This window comes from Heteronotia binoei, chromosome 6 (assembly GCF_032191835.1).
Source record: "Heteronotia binoei isolate CCM8104 ecotype False Entrance Well chromosome 6, APGP_CSIRO_Hbin_v1, whole genome shotgun sequence".
In the NCBI taxonomy this organism is placed as follows: Eukaryota; Metazoa; Chordata; class Lepidosauria; order Squamata; family Gekkonidae; genus Heteronotia; species Heteronotia binoei.
This window is the reverse complement of record NC_083228.1, coordinates 19,027,988-19,053,569: the sequence shown is the minus strand read 5'-3', so window position 1 is coordinate 19,053,569 and position 25,582 is coordinate 19,027,988.

The window sequence follows — 25,582 nt, the reverse complement described above, 5'->3', positions numbered from 1 at the left end:
CTGTATACTGTGCCAATGGAAGGGGACTACAGAAACAAAATAGCAAGCACCAAGAGGGTCTGGGAGACAAAATTCCCAATGGACTTGGTCATGCAGAACATACAAGTCACATAATTTCTTCATCATCAGTCTTAAATTTATGTAATTCCTTGTTGCACTCATTGTTTTTGTCTTCTTGACGTTCAGCTGTAATGCTGTTATGGCACTTTCTATTTTAACCTTCATTATCAGTACTCACAGTAATTTGGACCTGGTGCTAAAAGCCGTGGCTGGATGGTTTAGGCTGAGTAGATTGAAGCTCAATCCAGCGAAGACAGAGGCCCTTTGCTTGAGTCATGGTGGTCTGGGAAGGGAAATTCCCCTACCGGCATTTGACACTGTGCCACTGGCAATGGCGCACAAGGTCAAGAGCTTGGGGGTGCTATTAGAGCCTGCCTTGACAATGGAGGTCCAGATAGCACCCACTGCTAAATCCGTGTTTTCCCATTTTAGGCAGGCAAGGCAGTTGGTTCTCTTCCTGGAGCACGGCGACCTAGCAACAATGATCCATGCAACAGTCAAGTCCTCAAGGCTGGACTACTGTAATGCTCTCTACATGGGGCTGCCCTTGTGCCAAACCTGGAAGTTGCAGCTAGTGCAGAATGTGGCCGCCTGGCTGTTATTGGAGCTTCCTAGGTGGGAGCACATTCAGCCGGGACTGCGGGAACTGCACTGGCTGCCAATAGTATACCGAATTCATTACAAGTTGCTGGTTATTACCTTTAAAGCCCTATGTGGCCTAGTACCTGCCTACCTTAGGGACTGTCTCTCCCCACATGTTCCCCAGAGAGTACTCAGTTCGGGATCACAAAATCTATTAGTAATCCCTGGGCCAAAGGAGGCCTGATTGAAATCAACTAGAGACAGGGCCTTCTCAATTGTAGCCCCCTGCTGGTGGAACCAACTGCCAGATAAAGTGAGGACCTTGCGGAACCTTGTGTAGTTCCTCAGAGCCTGCAAGACTGTCCTCTTCTGGCTGGCATTCAATTGACTCGGCACCAGTATTTAAATGTGGAAGTAGGCCGTCGTCACCAGAATAGCACCAACTCAATATTTTGTTTTGTTTTAACTGTTTTAATCATTGTATATTTATTTTATTACTGAATGTGTAATTTTAATACTCATTAATTTAATTGTTTGTGGGATTTTATGTTGTGAGCCGCCCTGAGCCTGTTTCGGCGGGGAGGGCGGGATATAAATCAAATCAAATCAAATCAATCAATCAATAAATAAATAATACCGAAAGCTTAGAGAAGAAGAAAGAAAAAGCCATCTTCCAAGGACCTCAGGTCAATCTACATAGAGGTTATTTGACTTCATTCTCAGTCTTTCCAATGTGGTGGGCTGGACAGGGAGATACCAATTGGTCCAAGGTCTCCTGGTGAGTCTCATGAATGAGTGGACAAGTTGTATAATAATGCTGGAAGAAGAAGATATTGGATTTATATCCCATCCTCTACTCCAAATCTCAGAGTCTCAGAACAGCTCACAATCTCCTTTATTTTCCTCCCCGACAATAGACACCATGTGAGGTGGGTGCGGCTGAGAGGACTTCTCACAGCAGCTGCCCTTTCAGGGACAGGAAAGAGACAGTTACGGGCTTTGCTGGGGGACAGATTGGAAACCTCATAGAATATTCCAGGCTTCTTATTTCTAGTCATGATACAAAAGATCATGACCCTGTCTTCCACATTCTGCTCTGGGCCTATGGAATTGAAATAAGAACACAGACGAGTCCTTTCCTGAGAAAACAATTTTGTTTGTTTCTTGCTGTGTATATAATTGGACTCTACAATTGTTTTAGCATGCACTTCAAATGAATTAAGAGTTAATCAATCACTGCGGCTGAGGACAACATTATTATAAAACTCCCAATAGTCAAATGGATATATATATATATATATATATATATATATATATATATATATATATATATATATATATATATATATCCAACATTTGTAAACAGTCATGCAACCCATATTGTGAAAAACCCCTGAGTGGTTCAGATGATTAAATGTCTTAAATTGTCTTAAATTACTGGTTAACTTTAATTGGCAATTTCTGTGAAATTTTCAGTATGAATATCACAAGTTCTTGGGGAAGACACCTCCGATTCTTCAATCAGAATTATATGCACCCACATGTGTGTATACACACATACACATGCATAAGTTCATACACATGTACAACTAATTAATCTGGCCTGATCACTTTTCTTCATTTTTGGTACCCAAGTGGCTTTCATACCGGAGTACGAGAGAAGAAATGCAACACTGGCGTTCAAACCATTTAGACATGATGATACAGAACTATCACAACTCAGGGGCCTAAAAGGGCCTTCTACCGGCTGCCACCACTCTGGTAAGGGTCTGCATGGGAGGGCCCAGAGCACCCAACCACCCCTATATCTTCCTTATTAGTAAATACCTCTTAACTGTGAGCAAGGAGACATGGGGACCCAGACAGTATGACAATAGCAACAGTTTATTTACAGTGCTCAAAGAATAAGTGGGTAGAAACAGTGAAATATATATACAGTACAGTAAAGGTGGGTGCAACTACAGAGCTTCAGTGCTGTCTTGGGTAAGAGACTGGGTGTTATTGAATGACAGGAGACAGTTGTTGTTAAAGAGTCATGATCTCAGTTTGGTTGGCATGCATATTTATGGTATCAAAGATTAGGAGAACACTCTTATTTTAAGAATCACTAGTTCCGGAAATCTCTGTATCACACATAGTCATGGCTAAAACAAAGAATTTATCAGAAAATTCCAAGATGGGTGTCCCCAATGGAAGCATTGACACCTCCAAACCTTATGAAACCTAATCAGAGTTATAGATATGAAGAATTGTTGAAAAATGATAACCAACTGAAAATCAAGGAAGAATTAGAAGATATGGACATTAAAATGAGTTGGTGGTTGATAACACAAGTTGAATCCAGATACGCTAACGATACGGCAACAGATTTCAATATAGAACAATATCCATTTGACAAAAAAACATTTGGGTCCTCAAGAAAAACTAATTTCCAAACTATACTCATATTTATTACAGATGAAGATGCAAGATGAGATTGTAAAAGACTGTATGGTCCAGTGGGCTAAGAATCTGGGGCTTAATATTATGCTAGAAGAATGGAAGATGTTATGGAAATTTAATATCAAACTAACTAAGTCAGTAGCCTTTAAAGAAAATCTGTACAAGATGTTCTATAGATGGTATATAACCCCACAGAAATTGTGTAAGATGTATACTAACTGTCTAACAAATGTTGGAAATGTACTAAACATGTTGGGTCCTTTTATCATATGTGGTGGACCTGTGAGGTGGTGAAAGACTATTGGAAGATGGTCCATGAACTATTACAGAAAATTCTGAAGACACAGATTCAATTTAAACCAGAACTATTTTTATTGAACATATATCCTAGTGACAATTCCAAAGAGATGAGACATTTGTTGGCGCATATTAACACAGCATTCTTTTGGCACAGAGATGGAAACTTCAGGAGTTCCCCATGAGATTGGACTTGGTGGGAAAAATTCTGGAAACGGCTGACTTGGACTATTTATCCCAGTTGATGGCTGGGAAATCTAAGGAAGAAGCAAGAAAATATTGGGTGAAATTATATGTTTGGCTAGACGCTCAAGACTTTTAAGATTCTTTGGTGTGAACTTCTATCTCCTGTATTTTGTATTATAATGTCATTTATATTGGAAATGCAAGCTTAAATAGATATTTTAAAAGAAGACTTACAGTCACTAAAACATACTATCTAGACGCTGATGATTTAATGTAAAGAGATAACAATATGTGATAATATTTATACATCAAGAAAGCATATTACATGCGGATTAGATTATTACAGTATTGATATTTGTAACTCTATTTTTCTATTTCCCTCTTACCCATTCCCCCCAACTTTCTGGAAAACAATAAAAATTTTCAAACTAGTAAAGGTGGGTGCAAATAAATAGAAGCCCTGATGCGTTTAGCTTGAGATTCCCTTCCTCTATACCAAAACTCACCATCTTTGGTAAGGGATCTCTCTTGCTGTCTTCTCTCCTGGAGCCTTTATCAGAGAGAACACACCCTGTCTGTGCCTCGGTCTTTTATGCTCACCTCCCAAGTCCCACCCCTCTCTGGGCCAGTTTTCCCTCCAAAACCTTGCCACCCAATCAGAGGGACAGAGGGAATCCTGGGAAATGTAGGCCCTCTGTAACTACCCCTAGGCAGGCTTCTGGTGCCTGTAGGCCTCACTAGGCCCAGGATCATGACAAAAACTGACATTAGAGAGGATCCAGAAAGACTGGATGTTGCTAATCAATGGTCTCATCTGGGCTTCTGTCATTGATAATACAGAGAGTCACTTTGTATTAGCACATTAGTATTTTGCCTGTGCAATAATTGTACAACAGTTATTTCTAATAGACATATTGGGTTCAAGCAAACCAATTTTTCCGCTAGGGAGGAAGGGGTCCCACAAACTATTCAAAAAGTTTTGCTGAGGATCATGGGACCTACACGGACAAAAACTAGGTGCTGTAGTAAGGAGGTGAACTGGTTGTGACTGAATTAGGGTTGCCAAGTCCAATTCAAGAAATATCTGGGGACTTTGGGGGTGGAGCCAGGAGACATGGGGGTGGAGCCAGGAGCAAGATTATGACAAGCACAGTTGAATTCCAAAGGGAGTTTTGGCCATCACATTTAAAGGGGCTGCACACTTTTTAAATGTCTTCCCTCCATTAGAAATAATGGATAGGGGCACCTTCTTTTGGGGCTCCTAGAATTGGACCCCCTGGTCCAATCTTTCTGGAACTTGGAGGATATTTTGAGGAGTGGCATTGAATGTCATGCTGAAAATTTGGTGCCCCTACCTCATAAATCAGCCTCCCCAGAGCCCCAGATACCCACAGATCAATTTTCCATCATTTCCTATGGGAATTGTTCTCCGTAGGGAATAATGAAGTCCCCAGCAGACATTTCCCCCCCCCCACACACACACACTTTCTGATGTGGGGAGAGGGCTTCCAAAACGGGGGATCCCCTGCCCCCATCTGGGGGTTTTGAAACTAAGCAAAAACGGTGAAATAATTAACGAAAAAAACTCAATACCCACCTTAGTAACCATATTACAAAAATTTAAAGACAAAAACTTAGTGACTAAATTACAGTTATTTAAAGAAATACAACACAAGAATTCATGACATCAAAAATTCATTCTGATTACAATCATATAACAATTATTAATCCTATCCAAATTACATTATTTCATTTATTCAAGTCCTTTTAATAATGTCAATTTCCAACTTCTTTAAAAAAAAAAACCCACGACGATTCACCCATTCCAATGGGCTGAATTAAAGTGCCGGTGCTCCAAATATAATTCCACAGGAAAAGTTTCTATGTTTTCAACATGCTTTTTCAGTCGTGCCAAATTTCTGGCTTCCAGTATCCACGCAAGAACTTTTCAAATGTGAAGTTGAAGTGGGTATAAAAAGGTGTCTGGACTCAACCCAATGCCCATTTTAGTCTTCTCTGTTGCAAATGATTTCAGACATGACAATGTGTTTGCAATACAGCATCCCTCTTTAGGCTACCAGCAGGGCATACTCTCCCCCACCCCTTGCAACAGCCCTGACTTTAAGTGGAATCTGTGGACTGCACTGTGCAAATGGCCAGTGGTTTCTGTGACATCTGCAGAGCTTTGGCTTGTTATTTACATTTCATGAATACCTATGGACCTGGCATCAGAGGTCAGATCGTGGTTGAAATTTTTGCCTTTCCAAAAAGGACTGAACTATACAAGAGTAAGCTTGAAATGTCACTCATGCCATTAAATGACAGGACCTCTGCCCTTGCTCAGCTGGTTCAGTGCCGCTCAAGAGATTCAGAACCATTTTGGCCATGGTGTTCAAATAAGAGGAGAAAACCTCTGGGATTGTTCATTTGAATATGTTAATTCATATAAAGAGATGCAAATTCCAAAATGACGCACAACCAGAGCAACAAAGAGTCCCAGTAGCAAACAAATAAAGCCTCACAAATAGTTACACTGAACTGGATTTTAAAGGTTGTGTTTGGTACGGCTGAGAAGGTTTGCCCTTCCACTCTTACTTCCCCCCTGTTTTCTGTTTTGTCCTCTACTATTTTTGGTTTAATGAGGAGAACTTCTAAAATTAATTCTGGAATTGGACTGAACTGGTACCACTGACAGAAAGGAGAAGTGAACAGGCTAGTCTCATGAGAGGCTCTTGCACATGTTGTGGAAGAATTTACTTCAATAGTGTTGGTGCTCAAGCACATGAGATAAGACAGGGGTTCCCACCAATACGCCCTTTAAGCTGTGGAGTCTTGTGAGCAAAAATTCTACTTGGCGAGCTACTGGCATTAAAGCTGTGAGCTCTTGCATAAATTAGTTTGCGCTGGGGCCATTTTTCCTGAGCTAAGGCAAAAACGTGTGAGCCGGAGGCCAAAAAACTGTGAGCTAGCTCACACTAACTCAGCTTAGAGGGAACAGGGGTCCCCACCCTTTTCGAGCCTGCAGGCGCCTTTGAAATTCTGCCACTGAATGGGCGAAAGTATCATGATAATCAAGATGTAAGGTACTTTGAAGCTCACCATGGAGTTCTCAGGACTCTAAGAGCAGCTTATTTTCCCAAGGAAGAGAGCCATATAATGCACAAGTGTCAGCAAGAGCCAGGATGCATTTCCACAATGAGATAACCATTGGCTTCATTCATCAGGAAGGCCAAAGATGGGAAGCTGTTCTTACAACATGAGTTGAGTATTGAGATGTGTGGAACATGTGCTCCTGAAGGAATGGGAGATGGGAATCTATTGTGGGAAGGGTTAAAGACTGAAACACCCAGTTAATGCTTGGATGCTCCGTATTGAATGTCCCTACAAGGAGCAGGTGGGGAGTTAAATTCAGCATTTGCTCCATGAGCATCTACCAAGGAGATGTGGTGGTCACTTCTGTATTGTTAAAGCTAGCTTAAAGATATGATTTCCTGCTTCTCTCCTTAGATCTGCTGTAGCTAGGAGGCATGATAGTCACTTCCCTATGTGTCTAGCTTAGTAACCTGTAGTCAGGACTTTATTTATTTATTTGTTTTAGCAGGAATGCACAGTTTCTCATCATGATTACCACAAGGGGCCACTGTAGCCTTCTGACAGCAGAAGGAGCTCATTTCCAAATAGCATGTTTGCGAGCCCTAATTTTGAGCCTCGCTCTGCATCAAACGCCTCTCCTCCAGTGTGTACAAAATTCATGTGAATTTTTGCATCAAAGTCAACGCCGTCCCTGTGAATCAGCAAAATGCTCTGACTAATGGACTTCTCAGTGATTTTCTGGTTACCGCGTAGCCAATGGCAACTCTAATGAGGCTTTGGCCAATAGCAAGTTACACCACCAGCACTCAGCAAGATGGACTTGACAAGAGCTAATGAGGGCAGGATGTTCTTAAAGACCGGGTGATAATTGGCGAATGATCGGATGGCAATTAAGTTTCTGTATGAAGACACTTCTCTCCAGGGCTTGAGAGCTCTTTCTTTAGGACTTATTAGGGACTCTGCCCTGCAGGAAATTTTGATGGCTCCTTTCAAGTTCCTTTATGCTCATTTTCAGCTGCTGTTAAGCTCTCCCGATTCTGAAGCTGGTTTCAGTTGCACAGATACCAGCTCAGCAGTCAGTGCCAGCGGAAGGAAGTCACTCAGCAGCAGCTGGGAAGGGCGACCCAGCAACCCAGAACTAACTGGCGATCAGCTGCTGAGCCCAGTGATCCAGAAAACTGCTGTCATTTCAAGAATAAATACACAGTCTGGGGACCCTGAACTGCAACGTAGTCCAGCATTCCTTCTGGGGGCAAAGAATATTATTGTGGGTATCATAATATACGTGGTAAGGGGACCGTTTTGGCGGCTGGGAGGACACGCACAGAAACTTTCCTCTTTGTCCTTAGACAACTTTCTCACAGCTCGCCTTTCAAAACTATCGTATTTAAAATGCTTAACAATGGAGAGATGGGAGCAGCTGGAACTGCAGGCATCATGGCATGGAATATCTAGCTTCACTGTAGGGAGAAGCCAACAATGAGTTAGGGAAATGGTGTTTCATTTGTATCCAATGTGACCTTTTGTTTCAGCGTTTGCTCTAGCGATATACAGAGGCATGCTTGGAGGGGAATTTTATAGGGTCAGGTTCCTTCCTTGTGAGAAGAGACTAGTGCCGTGAACGAGGCTGAGCTGAGGCCCAGTTGAGGTATAGTTGAGGTCAAATTGAGATACACTAGAGGCAGAGTCAAGGTGACTACAGGACCAAGGGGGTGATGTCACCTAAGGGTAGAAGCACAGGTGTTGTTCCAGACATGACTGAAGCTGGACTTGATCCCTAAATATTTCAACAAAGAATCAGGCCTGCAGCAGCCTGCTTACAGCTTCAGGTGTTCTGACAGGCTTGGAATATTTCTTGGTTCTGGGATGAGAAGTTGGAAGCTAAGTCTGAGGAGGAAGGCAGTGTGTTTTTTTTTTCTCTGTGCTCTTCCTGGATGTCAAAGGAATCTCCTGAAGGAGCTCAGATACTTTCTGCTGGTATTAGTAGCTCTGGGGGATGTTCAGTAACACGTATGAAGTCTACTTGCAGTGTAATCCTCCCCACTGAGTCACCAAGGATTTTGATAGTTCCAGGCCTTATGGACGATACCCTGGTGATGATGGTGATGGTGATGATGATTGCCTAGGTGAATGTCATGTGTCTTCACAGCAATTTAAAGCAGATCTGGATAAGGAGTCATCCAAACCAGCCTCTGATAAGGCCCCAATGTTATTTTTTTTTTAAATTTATTTTTATATCCCACCCTCCCCCGCCAAAGGCGGGCTCAGGGCGGCTTACAGACATGGCACTCCATGATTCAAATAAAACAATAAGCATAACAATTTAAATATAATCAGTTACATAAATAATTAAATAAAATAGATAAAATAGGTGCTATAAATACTATAAGTTATAATATCCACAAGATGGCTAGGTAACTACACGTCAGTTTAGCCGGGTTCTGTTTCAAAGGCGAGCTGGAAAAGAAATGTTTTGCAAGCCCTGCAGAATTGGTTCAGGTCCCGCAGGGCTCGCACCATCTCTGGAAGATGGTTCCACCATCGAGGGGCCATTGCGGAGAAGGCTTGCTCCCTGGTAGTCTTCAGTCTGGCCTTTCTTGGCCCAGGGATTGTTAGCAGATTTTGAGAACTGGATCTCAGTGCTCTCTGGGGGACATATGGGGAGAGGCGGTCCCTTAGGTAGGCAGGTCCTCGGCCATATAGGGCTTTAAAGGTAATGACCAGCACTTTATAGCGAACACGGTACACAACCGGCAGCCAGTGCAGATCCCGCAGCCCAGGCCGCACGTGTTCCCACCGTGGTAGTCCCACTAGCAGCCTGGCCGCCGCGTTCTGGACTACCTGAAGTTTCCGTGTTCGGTATAAGGGCAGCTCCATGTAGAGGGCATTGCAGTAGTCTAGTCTCGAGGTGATAGTTTGAACATTCCTTGGCATTACCCTTCTTTGGGATTGAAATATAAACTGATTTTTTTCCAATCCTGTGGCCATTGTTGTGTTTTCCAAATTTGTTGATATAATGTGTGCATTACTTTAAGAGCATCATCTTTTAGGACTTTGAATAGCTCAACTGGGATACCATCATCTCCACTCACTTTGTTGTTAGTAATGCTTTCTAAAGCCCATTTGACTTCACACTCCAGGATGTCTGGCTCAAGGTCATCGATTTCACTGTCATGGTTGTCCGGGACATTGAGATCCTTCCTGTATAATTCTTGTGTATTCTTGCCACCTCTTCCTGATCTCTTCTGCTAGGTTCCTAATGCAAAGGAGGAAGCTACTGAGGTCCCTCATAGCTTGGCCAAACCAGAAAGTTCATCTGGAGAAGAACATGTTTAGACTTGATCTACAAAACAGTCCCCACCCCATCCACATATTCTACCAGGGGATTCAGAAGACCTGTTCTTCTAGTGGTCTCCAAGGTCACTGTCACTGAATCCAACCCACCAAAAATGCCCAAGATGACCCTAAGATATTGCAGGTGTACAAGAGCCTAGCTACATTTTCCTGAGCTTGCTTCAATATTTAAGAGCTCAGACTGACCCTAGTAGCTACGGGACAATTTGTTAGCCTTGGAGCTAACAATTTGTTAGCCTTGGAGCTATCCAAGGTCCTGAAGCTCACTTTCAGCCAAGTCCTTTGCAGGCAGACAAACATTGAAAATGGTGGCTCTGCTCTGTAGCGCTGTCAAGAACACATTTAGACCTGATCTCCAGAAGAAATAGTCCCCACCCCATCCCACATATACTACCAGAGAATTCAGAAGGCCTGTTCTTCCAGTGGTCTCCAAGGTCACTGTCACTGAGTCCAACCCACTGAAAATGCCCAAGAGGAAACTAAGATATTTCAGGTGTACAAGAGCCTAGCTACATTTTCCTGAGCCTGCTTCAATATTTAAGAGCTCAGACTGACCCTAGTAGCCAGCCACCAGACAAATTGTCAGTCTTGGAGCTATCCAAGGTTCTGAAGCTCATTTTCAGCCAAGTCCTTGCTTTGCAGGCAGACCAACCTTAGCAATGGTGCTGCACTGTCAAAACTGGACTGCGGACCAAGCCTAAGAAAAGCCATTTATCAACAAAAGGAACAAAATAAGAACAATGAAAGCCCACCACGTCATAAAGAATAAAAATCAAGACCACAATAATTACATGGAGGTAGACATACTTCGGTCAGCCCCTTGGCACAGAGTGGTAAAGCTGCAGTACTGCAGTCGGAGCCCTCTGCTCACAACCAGAGTTCAATCCCAGTGGAAGCTGGTTCAAGTAGCCAGCTCCATGTTGACTCAGCCTTCCATCCTTCCGAGGTTAGTAAAATGAGTACCCAGTTTGCTGGGGGGAAAGTGTAGATGACTGGGGAAGGCAATGGCAAACCACCCTGTAAAAAGTCTGCCATGAAAACATTGTGAAAGCATCACCCCAGAGTCGAAAACAACTGGTGCTTGAACAGGGGACTACCTTTACCTTTTTAAGACATACTTCAGGTAGGGAAGGCAGTATGGCATAGCCCAATCTCATCAATTCTCAGAAGCTAAGCAAAGTTGGTACTTAGATAAGTGGCCATCAAGGAAGGCTCTGTGGGGAAAGGCAATGGCAAACCACCTCTGTTTTTCACTTGACTTGAAAACCCCATGCTAGGGTCGACTTGATGGGACTTACGTACATGCACATGTAGACATGTTTCACTCTGCTAAAGTAAATGGATTTCACTACTACCAACTCTGCTGGCCCTACGGCTCTGGTCTCAGTGATTGAAGAGTTGTAAAATAAAAGTGGATTAGCTGTGGTTTGCCATTCCCTATTGGCTGGGCAGGTGGAGAGAACAAGAGTGACATTGTGTAGGAGGAAATATGTCATTGTAGCATGACTTTGAATCACTGCGCTAGCTGACATGGTGTTGACCTGGATTTTCTCATTAGCGTAGGCATGTACAAATCACCTCCAACATTTTTTCTGCGAGCGACAGCTCTGCTCTGGTCCCAGTAAAATGGGATTTGCACAGTGATTTTGAAGGCTTTTGATGGCTTTGATTGAAAGCAGTCGCAGGCAGCCCCAGACAAGAACTTGTCTTAATTCTCCGCAAGGACTTTGGCTGAGAAAACTAGCCAGTGAGGTTTGAGGCATTGGGTTGTTCTCTGGAAGGCCAGCTGAGTTAGCAGCAAATATAAAAGTGACGAGTATGATGAAGCCCATATGAAACATAAGGCGATACCTTCCACCTGCTGAATGACCATGTAGAAAACTTTAAATTCATTACTTTAGCTTGCAATGCTTTCTTATAATAAAAGGAACCCCGTGGTGCAGAGTGGTAAAGCTGCAGTACTGCAGTCCGAGCTCTCTGCTCACAACCTGAGTTGGATCCCAGCAGAAGCTGGGTTCAGGTAGCCAGCTCAAGGTTGACTCAGCCTTCCATCCTTCCGAAGTCAGTACAATGAGTACCCAGCTTTCTGGGAGGAAAGTGTAGATGACTGGGGAAGGCAATGGCAAACCACCCTATAAAAAAGTCTGCCGTGAAAACACTGTGAAAACAACGTCACTACAGAGTCGGAAATGACTGGTGCTTCCACCTTTACCTTTTCACTTTCTTATAATACCCCTTTTCTCCCTGGTACTCCAACCTTGTTTAAAGTGAGAGCATTTTTTCTCTACCAGAAGGAGCATATGCTCTTTCCTCATGGTGTCCAATCAGTGTGTGCTAAACCAAAGGTTTTTCTGGCGAGTCAATGCTGCATAACATCAGCACATCTCTTCTTTAGCTTCTGCAGGTGTTCAGCTTCCCATTTGAATGTGGAAGACAGCAACTTTTCACTGTACAAATATAGGCTCAAAATACGTTTGGGCATTATTGACAACTGGTTAGGGAAGCTCAGTTTTACTTAAGGAAAAGGATATGTCATGTTCACTTTTCTAGATTGTGTTATAGTTTTAGCTCAATATAGAAACACTTGAACATTGGTGCCCTGGTTAATATCCCATGTACAGAGCTTCCAAGAATCAACATAGGCTATGACAAAGCACCCTGCTGGACCACTCTCTATGGGTTGCTACAACCCTGGAATATTGTTCTTTTCTAACCCCGCCTTCCTCAATAACCCTTTCTGTGCATGATGGAAACCAAAACAGGTATGATTTCTTGGCTTACATGATAAAGAAGAAGAAGAAGAAGAAGAAGAAGAAGAAGAAGAAGAAGAAGAAGAAGAAGAAGAAGAAGAAGAAGAAGAAGAAGAAGAAGAAGAAGACAATGACATTGGATTTATATTCCACCCTACACCCTAAATCAGAATCTCGGAGCAGCTCGCAATCTCCATTACCTTCCTCCCCTACAACAAACACCCTGTGAGGTGTGTGGGGCTGAGAGGGCTCTCACAGCAGCTGCCCTTTCAAGGACAACTTCTGCAAGAGCTATGGCTGACCCAAGGCCATTCCAGCAGCTGCAGGTGGAGGTGTGGGGAATCAAATCTGGTTCTCCCAGATAAGAGTCCGTGCACTTAACCACTACAGCAAACTGACTCTGGCCAATAAAGCACAGTTAGACATTTAATGAACAATACACAAAGTGTTTTGGAGGTCATCAGAGGAATCTACAATATGTAGACAGTCAGGATAAAAAGTTTATAGTGCCATCTTTAGCAGAATTATACCTGTCAAAGCCCACTGAAGTTAAGGAACTCGAAGAGATGTAACTCAAGATTGTACTGCAAATCCAACAAAACTCTAATCCATAAATTAAAATGACCCATATTCAACCAGTAATCAAGGTTTTGAAAAGGTAAATGTAGCCCCGTGAAAGCACCAGTTGTTTTCGACTCTGGAGTGATGTCGCATCACGGCATTTTCATGGCAGACTTTTTACAGGGTGGTTTGCCTTTGCCTTCCCCAGTCATCTGCCCATTCCCCCCAGCAAGCTGGGTACTCATTTTACCCACCTTGGAAGGATGGAAGGCTGAGTCAACCTTGAGCCAGCTACCTGGACCCAGCTTCCACTGGGATCGAACTCAGGTCGTGAGCAGAGCTTGGACTGCAGTGCTGCAGCTTTACCACTCTGCACCATGGGGCTCTTCAAACAGTAATTCACTAAAATCTGACAAATTTATGGGGCAAAATTAAACCTATTTAAAAACAAACATCAGCCAAAACAGTAAGCCTTTTAAAATATATCAACAAAATAAATCTATAGGAACCCAAGGAAATTAACATGACAATTATATAGGACAATCCACTTCCAACAGCCTGTCTGGACTGGCATCTACGCTATCACTATCAGTGCAATCTTAAACAAAGGCATACCCTTCTAAGCCCATTGACTTCAATGTACCCGGAAGGGTATAACTCTGCTTTGGGCTGGAATGTTGGCCTTTGGTTCTTAGAATGATGCATCGCTATGGAAACCAGTAAAATCCTTGCGATGGGGTGGAATTGCTGCTGATTGCTGTAGTCTAGAGATGAGTTGTAATTCCAGGGGATCCCTGGGTCCTACCTGAAGGCTGGCATCCTTATTTGTTGTCCCTTCTCATACCTTTCACTGCAGGGCTGGATTAACCATTAGGCCAAGTAGGTACTGGCCTATGGGCCCCCATATCTTTGAGGCCCCGGGCTGGCTCCCCCCCCCATTCCTCCCCCTGCTCGCAGCCCTCCCAGCCTGCACATGCATGCAGCTAGCAACTTGCCTGGTACAGCTGCTGCTGACGTCACCAAATTTGCCTCTCTCAGCCTCTTCCCTTCAGCTTTTTTCAAAGGGACTTTTGAGAAGGTGCTTGCAGGCTGTTGTCAGAACTTAAGAACTCCAGGCAGATCCCATACTTAGTTTCCAAGCTAGGATTTTATTAGAGAGAACTAAGAACTGTTAGATACAAGGTACAAGATAACAGTGATGGCGAGAGCCAGCACTGGCCCAGTTTTATATAGTAAAACAAACAACCCACAAAGCTTTAATTCACACCGTTACAGGCACATCTGTCTTCCCACCAGTGCTATCAGCAAAGACGTTGCCTCCTTACTCTGAAGGCCACACGATTCGGCTTCAAAGGGTGTCAGTGTGAGAAAGTACAGAGATACAACATTATTCAGTCTACAGCCCCCAAATACTTTGGATACCATCGGGGCAGGGTTAACTACTACTCAGGCACTTCAGGTTAAGAAAGGTTATAATATGGGGTCGGTCTGGTTCAACGCTCAGGTCCACTCTATGCATACTTGCCAACCATCAATTATACTGGTTCTACATTAAGCTAGCAATAATAAAGTTACAGGTTCTGACATACTGCCCCCCCTAAGCGCCCTCCCCCGGGGGGTGGCGGCTTGGGCTTGTGCGGGTACAGCAGGTGAAACTTTTTTAACAATTGCGGCGCAGCTACGTTCTGAGACTCGACCCATTCATCACAGCTCGGGGGGAAGTGCTTCCACCTGATTAAGTAATACAGTTTCCCCCGTTTGACTTTGGAGTCCAGGATTTCGTGGACTTCATGGTGACTCTGACCCCTCACTGTCGTCGGAGGGGGCGGCGGAGCCCTGGGATGGAAGGACGTGGCACCAGGGTCTTTCCGGAGTAAGCTGCAATGAAAAACAGGATGGATTTTGCTTAGAGACTTGGGCAGCTCGAGTTCTGCAGTCACCTTATTGATTACTCGTTTGATCCTAAAAGGCCCAAGAAACTTCAACGCAAGTTTGCGGCAGGGCTGAGGAAGGGGGAGGTTTTTTGTGGACAAAAAGACAGTGTCTCCCACTCTCAATTCCCATTCAGGAGAGTGTTTTTTATCAAACTGTTTTTTGTAAGCCTTTTTCGCTTCCTCCAGGTTCTCCTGAATTCCCTTCCAGCTCTCCCGAAGGCCTTCCCACCATTGTTGGCACGATGTGGGTTCTGAGGGGGTGGCAGGGAGGGGAAGCGTTGGGAAAGGCTTGCCCTCATAGCCATTTATGATTTGGAAAGGAGAGGTTTTCGTAGAGCTGTGAAGGCTGTTGTTGTAGCCGTATTCAGCGAATGGGAGTAGGTCCACCCAGTTGGACTGTTGGAAGTTAATGAAACAGCGGAGGTACTGTTCTAGAAGGCTATTAACCCTCTCCGTCTGTCCGTCCGACTGGGGGTGGTAGGCTGAGCTGAGGCCCTGCTCAATACCCGCAAGTTTGCAAAACTCCCGCCAGAAGTTGGCAACGAACTGCGTCCCGCGGTCGCTAATGACCTTGTCTGGGAACGAGTGTAGGCGTACAATGTGTGTAAAGAAAAGTTGGGCAAGTTTTTTAGCCGTGGGGAGCTGCTTGCAGGGGATGAAGTGGGCTTGTTTGGAGAATGTATCGACCACTACCAAAACAACAGTTTTGCCCTGCGACGGCGGGAGCTCCACAATGAAATCCATAGACACTACCGACCAAGGCCGGGTGGCTGTTGGGAGGGGCACTAGGTGGCCGGGAGGTTTACCCCCTCTTCGTTTAGCCATCAGACAGGTGGGACATGAGAGGACGAATTCGGAGACGTCTCTTTTGAGCCTAGGCCACCAAAACTGTCGGGTAAGGAGGTTGAGGGTTTTGACATAGCCGAAATGGCCCGCCAGGCGGCTGGAATGACAATGCTCTAAAATCTGCTTGCGGAGGGAGGAGGGCACATAGATCTTTTCGTTGTGCAACAGGAGGCCGTCCTCGCTTTTACGGAGGTTCGGTGGTTGATCTGCTTCCCGAGCAGTCTCCGCAACTAACTGAGACAAGAGGTCTGGCTCCGGGGGGCCGATCCTCTTCCCGGAGCGGGTGGTGACCCCCCCCGCGATGGCCGAAGGGGGGATAAGGGAGTCCACCACCTCCTCGCGGAGGCTCTCGTGCTGTGGCAGGCGGGAGAGGGCGTCCGCCAAGAAATTCTTGGTACCTGGGATGTGTTTCAGTACAAAGTCGAATTTGGCGAAAAACCCAGCCCACCGGATTTGTTTTGCAGTCATTTTGCGGCGCCCGGTCAATGCCTCGAGATTTTTGTGGTCAGTCCAGATTTCAAATGGGACTCTGGCCCCTTCAAGCCAGGAGCGCCAGGTTTTCAAGGCAAACATGACTGCAAAAGCCTCCTTGTCCCACACTGACCAATTTTTCTGCTCGTTCGAGAACTTTCGTGAAATGTAGGCGCAGGGGCGCAGAACCCCGTTGTCCCCCCTTTGCATTAATATGGCTCCGACGGCGGCGTCGGAAGCATCACATTGAACCACAAAAGGTTTTAACTCGTCAGGGTGGGCCAACACGGGCTCCGAGGTGAAGAGGCGTTTCAATTCTGTAAAGGCTTTTTGACACTCGGGCGTCCACGTTAGGCGCGCGCCCGGCTTTTTTGCCTCTGCCCCCTTCCCCTTTGTTTTAAGGAGCTCCGTAAGGGGTAACATGATGGTGGCGAACCCCTTTATGAAGTCGCGGTAAAAATTTGCGAACCCGAGAAAACTTTGGAGCTGTTTGCGGGTTCGTGGGGGCTCCCAGTCTAGCACCGCTTGAACCTTTGCTGGGTCCATTGACAACCCTTCCCCCGATACTCGGAAGCCTAGATAGTCTAGTTCAGTCTTGTGAAATTCACATTTTGATAGTTTGGCATACAACTTGTGCTTGCACAGGGTGCTCAACACTTTTCTGACTAGTGGTACATGTGACTTGAGATCTGGCGAATAGATAATGATGTCATCAAGGTACACCACCACCCCCTTAAACAGGAACTCTCGCAGAACCTCGTTGATAAAGTTCATGAATACCCCAGGGGCCCCCTGTAGCCCGAAAGGCATAACCAAGTACTCAAATTGTCCTAGCGGGGTATTGAACGCGGTCTTCCACTCGTCCCCCTCCCTGATGCGGACTCGGAAGTACGCGTCTCGGAGGTCGAGTTTTGTGAATATTTTCCCTGTGGCCACAGTGTTCAATAGGTCCTTAATCAATGGGATCGGGTAGGCGTTAGACATCGAAATCCCGTTTATCGAGCGAAAATCTGTGCAAAGTCTAAGCGACCCATCCTTTTTCTTTCTGAAGAGGACGGGGGCGGCATGGGGGGCTGTTGCCGGTCGTATGAACCCCCGCTTCAGGTTTTTGTCCAAAAATTTGCGGAGTTCCGCTTTCTCCGCCCAACCCATGGAGTACAGTTTCGCTTTTGGCAGTTGCTGCCCCGGGATCAGTTCGATTGCACAGTCCGTGGGGCGGTGAGGTGGTAACTCATCCGCCTCCTTCTCACTAAAGGCCAGTTTTAAGTCCCGGTATTCTTTGGGGATCGAGGCGACCTCCTCGAGGGTGAGGCAGGCTCGCTCATTCCGGGGAGGCGGATGCGGCCCCCATTCGGGGCGCCAATGGTGGTGTTCGCACCTCCAGTCCGGGAATCGGACGATCTGCTCCTCCCACCTTATGTCTGGCTGGTGGCGGGCGAGCCAACCCGAGCCCATCACCACATCAAACGAGCAAGAGGGGGCAATTACAAAAGTTTCGATCCCCCAATGCTCTTCGGTCCCAACGGGGACCGCCTGCGTTTCTAGCTTACATGGCTCTCCCCTCATGGGCCCCCCGTCCATCTGCTGGAAAAGCATGGGTAGCGGGAGGGGGGACGTGGCTAATCCTAGCGCCTCTACTAGGCGGGGGGTGATTAAGTCCCGGTTGCACCCCGAGTCGATTAGTGCTCGGGTATGCATGAACCGTTTTAGGTTCGGGTTGAGAAGGGTTACGGCCATAAACAATAAACCCCCAGTGGCTCTCACCGTGAGGAGTGCCGGCTGTTGCTGGACCTGCTTCGCGGCACCCATTAAAGCAGGTCGTTGTCGTTTCCCGCCGACTCGGTGTCGTCCGACTCCCCGGTCGATTCTTCCACGGTTTCCGGTTCGGCGGTAAAATCCTCGTCAGTCGCCAAGGTGGTGGCGACGGAGCCCCGTCCGGGCTCTTTCGGCCGATTACTCTTTTTCTTCTTGGGCCCCGATGCGGTTGGCCTGGCTGTCGGCGGGGTGGACCCCGCTTTGGCTGGGCAGTTGGAGGCGAGGTGGTCCGGGTCGCCGCACCGGTAACACTTTCGGGCAGTGGTGGGGGTCGAGGTTGTCGGGGCCCGCCGCCCCTCCGCCTTGGTAGGTGTGGATTTCAACCCCTTCTTCGCCAGTTGCTGTCGGCGAAGCCCCACGTGCTGGATGTTGGTCTCGACCTCTCCGGCTAGCTGGATCCACCCGACCAAGGTGTCGGGTCGCCCGTGGCTGTAGCAGCGGTCGAGGACGTTCGGGTTCAGCCCGTTACAAAAAGCAGTATATTTCATAATCTCGTTCCACCCTCTCACTGCCGCGCAGTAGCCCAGGAACTCCGTGGCATACTCGCGAATGGATCGGTTGCCTTGTTCGATGCGCTGGAGGGCTGCGATGGCTTTCTCCTCGCGGAGCGGGTCGCCGTACTGGCGGAGCATGGCGTGCAGGAACCCCGCTACGGTTGCTAGCTCGGGCTTCCTCGCGGTGAACAGCCCGACGTACCATTTGCGGGCTGGACCTCTCAGTCGGGACGCAATGTGGTACACTCGGCTGGCTTCGGTCGGGTAGTCCGCACCCCAGTGGGTAAAGAACGTGTCGCACTGTATGGTGAAGTACTCCACGTCCTCTGGGCTCCCGTCGAATGTAATTTTCAGCTCTCTCCCCCCCCCTGCGACCGGGGGTGCCGCGGGTTGGGGCACCGGGGCCGGCAGGGCCGGTAGGGCTGGTGCAGCTGGGGCCGGCGGCGCTGGCGGTGCGGGCACGGGGACCGCCGGGGGCGCCGGAACTGGCGGCGCCGGAGGCGCTGGGACCGGCGGCGCGGGGGCCCCCGGGGCCGGAGGCGCCACTGGTTGTGGGGCCGGTGGGGCTGGAGCGGGCACCACCGGCGGCGCGGGAGCCAGCGGGGCCGGTGGAGCCACGGGCGGTTGCCCCAGCGGCAGCCCTCCCACGGGGATCCCCAGGACCGCCGTCTGCAAGGTGCGGAGCTGGTCGTAGATCGCGCCTAGGTTCTGTTGCATCTCCTCGGCCATCATAACTCGGGAGGCGTGTACGTCGTTGTGAATTTCCCGTACATAGTCGAACAGGTCGTTGCGGAGGCTCCGGACCGGGTCGTCCCCGCCTCGCGGTTCTGGACCTTCGCCCTGGTCGTCGTCTCCGTCTCCGCTTGCCCCGTCGCCCAGCATACTTCTGTACCGCTGCTCCGCCGCGTCGATCGCCGCCGTGGACTTCCGCGGGCTCCAGGATCGGGGTGCGGCGAACGCGTCCACCGAGAAAGGTGCGGGCACCTTAATCTTGCGCCTCACCCCCGTCACCTTCGGGTCGAGCGGCGGGTCCTCCGTTGGAGTGGTGGGCTCTCCGTTGTCTGGAACCTTTGCAGCCATCGGGCCGGGTTTCCAGTTCAGATAAGCTCCGAAACAATGGGTTCACTGTTATAATGTCAGAACTTAAGAACTCCAGGCAGATCCCATACTTAGTTTCCAAGCTAGGATTTTATTAGAGAGAACTAAGAACTGTTAGATACAAGGTACAAGATAACAGTGATGGCGAGAGCCAGCACTGGCCCAGTTTTATATAGTAAAACAAACAACCCACAAAGCTTTAATTCACACCGTTACAGGCACATCTGTCTTCCCACCAGTGCTATCAGCAAAGACGTTGCCTCCTTACTCTGAAGGCCACACGATTCGGCTTCAAAGGGTGTCAGTGTGAGAAAGTACAGAGATACAACATTATTCAGTCTACAGCCCCCAAATACTTTGGATACCATCGGGGCAGGGTTAACTACTACTCAGGCACTTCAGGTTAAGAAAGGTTATAATATGGGGTCGGTCTGGTTCAACGCTCAGGTCCACTCTATGCATACTTGCCAACCATCAATTATACTGGTTCTACATTAAGCTAGCAATAATAAAGTTACAGGTTCTGACAGCTGTAGAGGGTGCTGTGGGTGGTTGGGTGAGAACAACTCTTGAGATGATTTGTGAGGGCCCCCCAAGATTTTGACTGCCTAGGGGCCTCTACAGGGTTTAATCCGGCACTGATTCACTGTGACCTAACAGCCTGAGTATTTTATGAATAATTTGCAGCCGCATCGATGAATATGGAGAAATCATATGTACACTTTTCCATCTCTCTTGATAGTAAAATGCTCAGATTCTGTTCAGAAATGTTACGTAGGTTGTCAGTCTGAGGAGTAATATATCGGTTGGGAAGTGAATTATAACAGAGGACAGCTAAAAAAGGATATGAGCAATTGAGTCAACCTGATCCTTACAATAAATACAAAAGTGTTTCTCAAAGGAAATTCTACTGAAATGGCCCTTCAATACATTACATCTAAGTAACATGGAAGAATGGGGATATTTGGAGACTGTTAAATAAGAGAAATATTTAGACAATTTAAACATTTTCCAGAAAAGATAAATGGAAGTAGTTAAGGGAGCATTTCCGATCAGCTTTGAGTTTTAGTATAGCCCACTCTTTTAAAATAGTCGGTTTTGGACTATTACCAAGGATTTTTTCCCCCCAATGAATCCTTCTCATGCCAACACAGCTGGTGAGCTGATACCAGCTATTGTCATAATTGGCTGGATCCCAGATGAGCAGATCTTGTGGCACTGGTTCTTAGCTGTGATTGTTCCTAAGTCATTTTCTGATCCCAGTCTGCCTTTGTTCTGGTCTCACAAGTGCCCATGGTTTTGGAACTGATGCAAATGGTGAATGAGGTTGGGATGGACCAATTAAAAACGGAAGAAAAGGCCCAGCTTCTGTATCTTTTGAAATAAGTAAAATGTGGCTCTGTCACAACCTCTGCCATGCGTTCTGCCATTATGTATTTCGGGTTTTACCATTAAGTACTCTTATGCCAGAGCCCTGTGGCACAAAGAGGTAAGCTGCAGTACTGCAGTTCAAGCTCTGCTCATGACCAGAGTTTGATCCCAGCGGAAGCTGGGTTCAGGTAGCCAGCTCAAGGCTGACTCAGCCTTCCATACTTCCAAAGTTGGTAAAATGAGCACCCAGCTTGCTGGGGGTAAAGTGTAGATGACTGGAGAAGGCAATGGCAAACCACCCTGTAACAAAAAAGTCTGCCATGAAAATATCATGATAGGACATCACCCCATGGGTCAATAACAACCTTGTGCTTGCACGGGGGACTACCTTTACCTTTTTATTCTTATGCCATGTATGCCATGCTTGTTCATGTTCTCAATCACTCTGAGTTGGTTAAGGGTGAATTACTCTGTACTTCTTATCTTGATAACTTGCCAAATATTATGTCTATGGGATAGGAATGTGACCATCTGGCTTAGATCCACTTTCATTTCTCCGGCTGAAAACTTTGTGACCTAAGGTTGTCAATAATTGTAAATAGTTAGCTCTTTGAAGGATTGGGGGGGGGGGGGGTTGAGAGGGAAGCAAGGGAAAACAGCAGGGGTTTTGGAATTGCTTAATGACACTTACCCTCTAAGCCTCAGTTCTGGCAATGCCTGCTAAGGGAGAGGTCTGCTCTTGTAACAAATCCATAAAAGCTTTCCTACGCATTCATAGCTGAAGCCTGCCTGAGTGTTACTCAGCAAAACCTTACAGGTTCCAAGGGGGGCAATGTACATTAAGGAGAGCTTGAATTCTCCACAGAAGCATAAGGGATTAACCCAGTGCCTTAGGCAGTGCACAGACTCACTGGAATCTTTTTGTTTCTTAAAATATGGGGGCCAGATTCAGACAGTGCTAAAATTCAGCCATTATTGTGAGGGATCAGAACATATATGAGACGGGCTCAGAATTTCCTTTCCCACTCTGCCCAGAGCTAAACATGACTACCTCATAAGATATATGAAGAAGATGATGATGATGACTGCAGATTTCTACCCCATCCTTCTATCTGAATCAGAGTCTCAGAGTGGCTTACAATCTCCTTTATCTTCTTCCCCCACAACAGACACCCTGTGAGGTGGGTAGGGCTGAGAGAGAGCTCTCCCAGAAGCTTCCCTTTGAAGGACAACTCCTATGAGAGCTATGGCTAACCCAAGACCATTCCAGCAGGTGCACGTGGAGGAGTGGGGAATCAAACCCAGTTCTCCCAAATAAGAGTCCACACACTTTAACCATTACACCAAACTGGCTTTCTTTTGCTACTTTTGCCTGAATGATTGTTGGAGTAAACTCCTTCACTTTACAGTCTGGGAAACTCCAGATTAGAATTTCATTCAATTGGGCGCAATCCTTCTTCAGGTTCCCCTCCCCCCCCATCTGAGTACCTCATTGTTGCTTACAGTGACCATGGCCATTAAGACAAGCATTAGCCCTTGGGGAATGCAAGACTTTCTGTACAGTTTTTGCTGCAAGAGAGAGAGAGAGAGAGAAAGAGAGGAGCATATGGCCTCAAGACAGTTTTAGTGATGGTGAAAAGGCATCCGAATGACAGGCCTGGAAGAAGAAGTCAGTAATTGATTGACTGCACAGGCATTCCTCAAGGAGCTAGTGCGTAGGCTTCCACAGTTCCATTTCAGGCCTCCTCATAGAAAATAGGACGTTTAATTTTGTGGCCGTTCCTGAGATTGTTGAAGGGCCCCGCTGACCTCCAATTTTAAGAACTAAAGCTCACAAAATAAAAATATAAAAATTACTTTCTCGGATCAGACCAAAGGTCTCTGTAGGCCCACTATCTATTTTCTACCCTAACTGCTAGATGCCTTTAAAAGCAAGGTGAAAAAACAAGCAGCCTCCGAAGGTGTCACTGAAAATTTGCCCAGATTAATGTAAAGGTCTCCCCTCAGGCTAAACATCGAAGGAGTTTCCAAGATTTCCACAAACAGCAACATTTCATGGGAGAGAGGGCCTGCTCTAACGCAACCGAAGTGGAAACTGGTGGTTATACTTATAATGAAACCAGGTGAGGCATGGAGATCTCCTGGAATTATAACTAATCTTTAGACTACAGGGATAAGTTCCCTGAAGAAAATGGCTGCTTTGGATGGTGTATGGTTGTTAAGGTCCCTCTAGGCTTCCCAACCCTCCCGCCCTGGGATTTCCACCCTTTTCCCCCGCTCCCCAAAAAAACGGAAGCGGGGGGAGGGGGAAACGGCGCCGGGGAGCATGGCGAGCCGCCCGATCCTGGAGCGGGCGAGGCCGCCGCGCCGCTGCCGCCCCCTCCCCGCCCACCGCAGCTGCTCCTCCGAGATGGGCCCAGGCTGAGCCCATCTCAGAGGAGCAGGCAAAACCAGAGAAGGAGAGGGCGAGGCAGGCCAGGAGCATGGCGAGCCATGAATCCGGGCCCTTCTAGGACTCAGACTTGCGGCTCGCCATGCCCCCGGCCCGCCTCCACCTCCCCTCCGCTTCCACCCCAGAGGCGGAGCGGGCGAGGCCGCTGCGCCGCTTCTGCCTCTTCTCCGCTTGCCATGGCTGCTCCTCCGAGATGGGCTCATGGCTGCTCCTCCGAGATGGGCTCCCCCTCCCCCTAGCTCCACCCCAGTGTCTCCTGGCTCCACCCCCAAAGTCTCCTGACTCCACCCTCAAAGTCCCCAGATATTTCTGGGGTTGGACTTGGCAACCCTAGGTCCCTCCCATAAGGAAGCCCTGAACTCTCCAAGTCCCACCCACAAATCTCCAAGAATTTTCCAACCTGGAGCTGAGCCAGCTTGACAGCCATCCTAGATTTCTTCTGCCTTCTTTGCGCAAACCAGACTTAACACCACATAAAAACAAATCACATTGTGTGCCTTGCTCCATAAACCTCCAGGGTCACTGAGGCCCTCATAATTTTGTCCCCCCTTCCTTTCCAGTAGCCCTGAATGAGATAGTTGGAGAATGCTGAGGAAACAAAAGTGAGTTGATAAAGTAAGTAAGCATCCCTTAAGTCAGGAGTTTCCAGTCTTGTCAGTTTGTGGATGCTTCTGGAATTTTAAGAACAGGCAGCAGGCACCAGTACAAAATGGCTACCATGGAGTACAGGATCAGTCATAAAATGGCTGCCATGAGGCCTGAACCCATTCATCAAATGTTGGAAGATTCCACAAAATGTTAGGAAGTTCAAAGTCCAGCACATTCCTCTGAGTGTTTCCAAATCGGCACACCTTATAGTCCCTCCCAAATTCTCCTGCTCCTATGAAGTAGCTCACGGCTTTAGGGAAGCTATACTTCGAGAAAAGATGAAATGCATTGGTAGGTACTAGAGATGCATGACCTGGCAATTGGTGAGAGATGTATAGGACGTGAAGACTGTATATAGTTTGGAGTGAATGATAGAGCATGACCTTGCATGATAATGTCACAGCAGGAGTGCCATCATGACCCCCCCCCCCCATTTCCCCAGGCATTTCCTTCTGCCACCCAGTTTATCAGGAGCAAGCAACAGGATCTGGGGGTAGGCAATCTCTTGTCCCCAGTGGGAAGCTGGCAGCCCTAATAGTACCATGCTGGGGATCCCTGTTTTCAGGGCTTTTTTTGTAGCAGGAACTCCTTTGCATATTAGGCCACACACCCCTGAGGTAGCCAGTCCTCCAAGAGCTGGCAGGGCTCTTAGAACAGGGCTACTGTAAGCTCCAGGAGGATCGACTACATCAGGTATGTGTGGCCTAATATGCAAAGGAGTTCCTGCTAAAAAAAAAAGTCCTGCCTGTTTTAAAGCCTAGCTGTTCATACCCACCATTCACCGGGGGTTTCTTTGAGCAGGAACACACAGGAACACAGTTCTGGCTGGCTTGGAACCAGAGGGTGTGGCCTAATATGTAAATGAGTTCCTGCTGAGCTTTTTCTACACAAAAAGCTCTGCCATTCACCATTCAGGCACAATCTGAATGTGAAAAGTTAAGTTAGCTATTATGGCCCAATAATAACCGAGCCAGCCATCATCTATGAACATGAACTATCATCCTCGTTTATAGCCACCTAAGGTACCGGCCACCGCCATGCTTGTTGGCATTTAATCCTGCAAGTTAATTATGCATTAATATGGGAAACTCCGAAAGTGGTCTTAAGTCCTACCGCCTCATTATTTTT